The sequence below is a fragment of the Corvus brachyrhynchos genome, unplaced genomic scaffold, assembly GCF_000691975.1.
Source record: "Corvus brachyrhynchos isolate BGI_N302 unplaced genomic scaffold, ASM69197v1 scaffold147, whole genome shotgun sequence".
Lineage (NCBI taxonomy): Eukaryota > Metazoa > Chordata > Aves > Passeriformes > Corvidae > Corvus > Corvus brachyrhynchos.
Window position 1 is genome coordinate 882,920 of NW_008239105.1, and position 7,230 is coordinate 890,149.

The window sequence follows — 7,230 nt, forward strand, 5'->3', positions numbered from 1 at the left end:
GCCATCTGGAGTTTAAGAGAATAATGATTCAATCTGCTTCCAAAGATTCAGCAATTTTAACATAAAAAGTCTTGTTAGAGACTAAGATGAGACTCTTTTATCACCCTGTACATGGAACGTGGATGGTGTTGCTTATCTCACCTCATTAGCATTTTAAGTAATTGGAAAGACAACTGTGTAAAGAGAATCTGATGAGGAGAGTAGGGGAAAAGCTTTCCTGGTAGCTATTGATATTTATTTATATAGTTCATACAGGTATGTGCATTTATTTTTTCCAGGATAGGCTTCATTTTTGAAATGACTCCTGATGCTGATTTTCTTCCTTTGGTGGGGTTTAACTACTGCATGATGTCTCTATAAATTGAATGCAATCACTTTTAAGAATATCAAGAATTAGTGGTGTAGCTGCATGATGATCAATATGAATAATGTCTCCCTTTTCTGCCAGTTTTTAAGTAATTTCTCTAATGGTGGTGACTTTGGCAGGACTGAGAAAAATAGCTTACTTATACAAAGTCTTTTATTTTATATCTAAACCATATCTGAAATACCATTCAGTTAAGCTTTAGAAATAGACATTTATTTCTGCTTGAAATATAATTTCAAAATGTCTCAAAATAATTCTAGGTCTGTAACAAATGTGTACATCAGAAAGAAAAGGAACAGATACATTTTCTACTTTCCAGAATGGTGTTTTTGTTCTCTTTTACTAACAAGTTATGATAAAGCTCCATAGTTAATGCAATTTAGGACACGGCTGTCTTGGATGGACTGGGATATGGGTCCAAATTAAAGCTGTTCTTGAGAGAAATCACTTTTCTTTTTAATTTGTCTGACCTAATAAACAACTTCTCATATGAATAATAGTAAATAGAATTGGTTACTGCTATCTTTAACAGTTTAATATTGTCTTTCATGTATACAGTGTTGAAGAAGAAAATAATTCATGGATTGTATTTCTGTGTTACGCTAGATTACTCACTAAAATATACTTTTAATAGTTCATATCATTTTCATTAGCCTCTTGATACTCTATTCATCTCCATTAGAATAATATCATACAATCAAACCAGTAGAAAAACACAGACTATTTTAGAGGCAGAAATCAGTAGGAGGCCATGTAAGAAAAAACCCAGATTTTAATAAGATTAAATCTTCAGCTTTTTTCTTTTTTCTCTTCTCCAATTTCCTCTGCCTGAGCATTTCTTGCTATTAATTGCATTTCTATACTGTCTTCCATTCTGCTCTACTTCATTAATATGAGGAACTTCAAAACAGGCTCATGGGTGCAATGCTAAAAGCTTCATAGAAGATATGAGAAGCAGCACAGTAACATTGTTGAGTAACATTTATCTAACACTGAAATTTACTGTGTTGTTAGTGTGCTGCTATCATTAGACCTTTCCTATTTCCATCCCTGCATTTACATCACAAAAACTGAATAAGTTCTCTAGATCCTAGAGAATATTTCTGTTTTAATGATTAAGTCATTAGTTTATTTATAAAACTAACACATCACTAGTTTTCAAAATGCCATCTTTATTTTGAACTTTATGCCTGAGTTATATGGTGCAACACTTTGTTCTGAACCTTGATGATGTGTGACTCCGAAATCATATTCTACAAGGATTTTAATAAGGAGGAGGTTGGCAAAGTGAGACTGTATCACAAAAAAAGGAATGCTTGCTGAATAGGAGAACAGTTCTATTTATACACATACTGTTTGAACACAGAAAATGTGTACGATTACATACCTCCTTTGCTGATTTATTTCTTTATTTTAATCTCTAGATAAATACAAACTTCAAGATGCCGAAAATATGTTTTTTCAGCCTAAGAACATTTGGGAGACTTGTTCTTCTGGGAAGAAGAAAATAAGATTAAATATAAGAATAGTCTTTTATAGAATAACTCGTGGGTTACTTGAAATTTCTCCCTACCCTAAGAGAACAAAGAGGACTTGAGCTGACTTTTGTGCTTAAGGCACATCTAGAAGATATCTCTTCTAGAGACACCTAGAAGAAAGGAGGTGTCCCTTGAAAGAGGGATTTTGAAAGTCTGTTTTTTCTCTCTTGATATGCAAGATTTCTTCCTGAAGTGAGTGGAAGTTTTAAGTGTGTACAGAATGGAAAAGCAATAGCAAGGTTAAAAGAAGATCCAGCTGTAAACCACGAAAATTTGGGAAGCAGTGAGGGCAGTAAGACCCCAGGCTAATGCCATGGAAATTAAAATATATTTATGTGTAACCCCTACAGGAAGCAATAGAAGTTTACATGTGGTGAAGTTTATTTTCTCTAGTATATTAACTCTGTTCTCATTGCTAAAGAATTCCTGCTTTTTACTGAATGGCAAAACAGACTGTGTTTTGTTGTTGAAAAAACCCACCTCAGTATTTTTAAAATTATTTTTAGAACAAATTATCCTCCACCTCTCTCACCAATTTGTAATGCAAATTTTTCCAGTCAGTTTATAATTTTAGGAATCTAATCCTGAAAAGGATATCCAAATTTAAATAACTAAATAAGATGAATACCATCCATGATTATTTTCTACCTCTAAAGAATTTACTTTCCCTAATTATAGCTACAGCTACTATTAAGAGACATTTTCAGGAAATCAGAAATAGGCTAGTAGGACATGCAGAGTGTCTAGATGAAGAAGGAAGATAATTAATTCAGATTAATACTATTAGTAAAATCTCTAAATATACCAAGATGTTTACTTTTCCATTTAGAGGACGGATACAGAAAGTAAGTGGTTTTCCACATATCACCCAGAGTAGTTTTAATCCACATTCCCTGGACTAAATTTGGTCTCCTATAATTTCCATTCTTTCCTCTAATTTGTGATATCCCAAATCAATCTCCCAGTTCCTGAACCTTCTCCTTGCAACTGAATCTTGCTTCTGGAATGAGCTCAGTGTTTTGCCAGCCCACTTTCCTGAGACCTCTCACCTGCTGTAGTTCACATTTACAAAATGAAAGTCTCAGACACCAGCGAACCCAAAATTCTCAAAATTTATCTTTCCTGATCAGTGTTTTGTCGCTCCTTTCTTAAATACTGCAGAGATGAGCAGGTCTCTTTTGTAAGAGGAATGGGATGGGGGAAAAGTATTTTAACCATGTTTTCTTAACATATAAATGGCAACTAGAGTGCATATGCACATCTGCATTTAGCAACACATTTTAATATAATCTAACATGTTAATAATTTCATTAAAATCTGAAAATGTTCTAATAGAATCTTAACTTCTAAGGCCTCTGAATGACATCTCTACAGCTGTAATTTTATGTGTGTCTTTAATCTTCTAAACAGCTTTAAAATGAGCACTTCACTGATTATAAACTACAACACATTTATGCATTTTTTTGAATTAAATAACGTGGTGTGGGGTTTTTTTGTAGTAGGAACAAGACATTTTCTGAAAGAATAAAATAACTTTTTAACTTTATAATCTCAGATTATACAATAAAGTAGGATTTCTTCTAGCAATGAGAGACACCAGCTCGGTGTACATTTATTTGTATTGATGATTATTTATCAAGGCTAGACTTTTCTGAGAATACCAAGACATTGGGCTATCAGCTATGAAGTTAATCTCAGTTGAGATAATAAAACCATTTAATTAGCCATATTAATACAGTTAGAAGCATATTCAATAACTGTTTTATATTACTAGAAAAAGAAAAGGTACTACTTGCTTATTGAATCACAATTCTGTTCAGTATTAATTTCAGTTATGTGGGAAAAAGAAGATCTTTAAAAAAACAGAAAAGAAATGAAAAGTTCCCCATAGATTTAGCCTGAACTACTAAATAAAAAGAATTAGGCAATAGATACAATCTAAGAAAGTTAATTGATAATGGCTCACATTTATCAGCAGATAAAGCACAATTGATTTCATAAACAGTAGAATCATATTACTAAGATATGATGTATACTATAACATTTCTGAGCTAGAGAAAAATAACTAAATAATAAGTATTAAACTAAAAGAAAACCATAAAAAAGGGAGCTCTTAAGAGTAGTTACAATAACAAAACAGATGACAGACAACAATATCCATGTTAGCAAAGACCAATCAATTTATGTTCTTGAGTCTACTTTCAAGGACATCACATCAAGAGCATCTCACAGAACAAAAAACAATCTCCTGATAGTAGTCCTTTCCCTGGAGGGAACTGATATCTAAACCAGCAGAAGTATTTGTGAAAAACAAAAGAATTTACCATACAAACCAAAATTGGGCAAGGAGAAAAAATCAGAGTGATGACTTTAGATAATTAGTGAAATACTGTTGTCCTAAATCTAGAAGGAGTTTTATGGGCTGCTTCATCAGGCTTACCCAGCTAATTAGGAATTTAGGATCCAGTCTGAAATATCTGTAGAAAAATTGTTTAGGGGTCAGACACTCCAGTAATTGTATGCATAATATATTAAATAACTAATAAATAATAATAATAATAATAGTAATTTAACATATTTAAATTAAATTATCTTTTTGTTTGAAATTTTTTACTAGAATAAATATCCAGTTGTTGTTTTGTCTTTCTTTCAAGCATATTTGAAATATGAAGATCTTCTTTGAAATGTGAAGATCTTCAGAGAAATAAAGCCATTCTCTTTTTTTCATCAAGTAGGGGTGGTCTGTGTACTGAAGCACACAAGCTGTTTTCATGTTCTCTCAAGTAAATCATAATGTGATGGGTGAAACAGCAGGTCTTCATAATTGCCATAGTGAAAATAATTTGTCATCTGAACACAACTCCATTTAGGGAGCTCAAACTACTTACTGCATTTTTATCTCATCAGAAGAAAAACCTGAGGAGATATATGGATGTCTCTGCTACATTCAGGTTTGCCTGGATGTAGTCTCGCTTCTGACCATTTCCTTTGACTTTTATGTATATTGATGAATTAGTAGGTCACATTTTTCAGAATTATTGAGTAGCCTTAAAAACAAGTTTCAGCTGACTTCTATGACTTGAAAGAGGAACTAGGTTTTATCTCCTTCAGACCTACTTTAACTCTGACTTTCATGGAAAACAAGATTTTTGGGGTATCATTTCACTGTAGAAACAAGATGAATTAATCAGGATATAATGTGGATGTAGTTTTCTGAAGAGACCTTATAGCACTCTTCAGTGCTTTCAGGGGCTACAAGAGTGCTGGAGAAGGACTTTTTACAGGGGCATGTAGTGACAGGGCAAGGGGAATGGCTTTGAAATGACAGAGGGCAGGTTTACATTAGATATAAGGAAGAAATTCTTTACTGTGAGGGTAGTGAGGCCCTGGCACAGGTTTCCCAGAGAAGTTGTGGATGCCCCATCCCTGGGAGCATTCAAGACCAGGCTGGATGGGGCTCTGAGCAGCCTGATCTAGTGGAAGGTGTCCCTGCTCATGGCAGAGGAGATGGAATGAGATGGTCTTTAAGGTCCCTTACAAAATCCAAGCCATTCTATGATTCTGTAGACATGCTAGAGCTTAAAAAGGAAATGGAGAAGAAAGGACTGTCTTTCTGTCTTAAAGAATTTCAGCATTCATCTGGACTCACGAGATTGAGATATCTTCTCTTGAATTACCATAAAGTAATGAGTAGGGCCATCTAATCAGTTTACAAATCTAGATCCAAACACTCTTCTCCAAACAAATGGTGAGGAGGAGTTTGAGAATGGGGACAGATTGCAGAAAAAGCTTTCCACTAAGGCATTCAAAAGTTATACCTAGCCTCAAGTTTCAATTTATTACTTTAATGTTCTAACTGGGACTATTCAGTTTTGGTTACAAGAAGACTGCCATCTGGCTTACTCAGAACATAGGCAGGATGTGCTCATGTCTGCATGTCAGCCTCTACATACCTGGACATCTTGAGATTGTCATCCTAAGTCATTTTTGGCAAGTGCAGCTTTTCAGCACCATTAGTGAGCTTGCTGAATGAGTACTGCAGGAGCACGCCCAGGATCAGTGGTATGGCATTAATCCTTTGCAGAGACCAGCTCCTGGAGCCAAGAACATGGAGCTATCTTGTTTAAATCTTTATTTTGAATCTCTAAGCAAGATTTATCTAGTGCAGGACACTATACCTGCATCCTGACTCTGTGTGAACTTTACAGCATATATTTGATTTCAGCACGTAGTGTGAAGGTATACACTGGAAGAACTGACTTCCATTTTATAGTTCCTAAGGGATGTGAAACATTAATGCTCTCCAAAGCTTCAAGAGGCTTTGAAGTGCTCAATAACTTCTGTATTGTGCTGTTAATATTAACTCCACAGGGATGGATTAGTCATTCAGAACCAGTTAAGATTTTGTGTACTATGTGTTTGTTTCCTTTTAGGAAATATTTACTTCTACTTTTCATATATCATCATATATAAATACATAAGAAAAAAAAGACAGATATAACTTTCAGATCCTGTGGTCATAGACATATTATTTGAAAGATTAGAAAGTATTTACTGTCTGTTAATTCTCATTTATATTGGCTGGGTTTTCAGGATAATTTGCATTCTATATTGCAAATACTCCATTAGGAATTACTTTGATGATAAAATTTAAAATAGGATCAGCAAACTCAAAAATGCATACTGATAAAAATTGGGTTTAATTTAATTAGAACTGTATAAGCTAAAAATATCTATATTGATATGTGCTTACATTGAGATATGCTATTGAGTTATGGGTCACTGTCTTTTAACTTGTTTCAGTCATTTAGCTCTCTTAAAGTCCCACTAAGATAGAAATACTGAGAAAGCAGATTGCTTATAATTAAAGCAGAAATCAAGAAAGAGAATACATGTATCTTTTAAATTTAATGTGTTATCTAGTTTCCAAGATGTCATTGCAATATTACTGCATTGTATATCAATGAGATATTATACAAGGCACATCTGAAGAAGTGAAAATTACCTGACCTCACAGGATAAAAAGGTACCAGAAATGAGATATGCTTCAAAATGTCAAAAAAAAAAAAAAAGCTACATTTACAAAACCTGAGCAACATCTTAACTCAAGATTTTCTTGGGTTTTATTTTTATTATGTGTTATTTCATAGGAGGAAAAAAAAAATACATTATTGCAAAACAATCTCCAGAACTTAAAGTAGTTTTGCTAATGTAAGTAGATGTTCTTGCTAAGGGGTGCTTACAGCTTCCTCTGTGACCTGATAGAACCTATCAGCTGGCCAGTTCGAATATGGACAATTCTTTAAGCCACTTAAAGTTGTGACC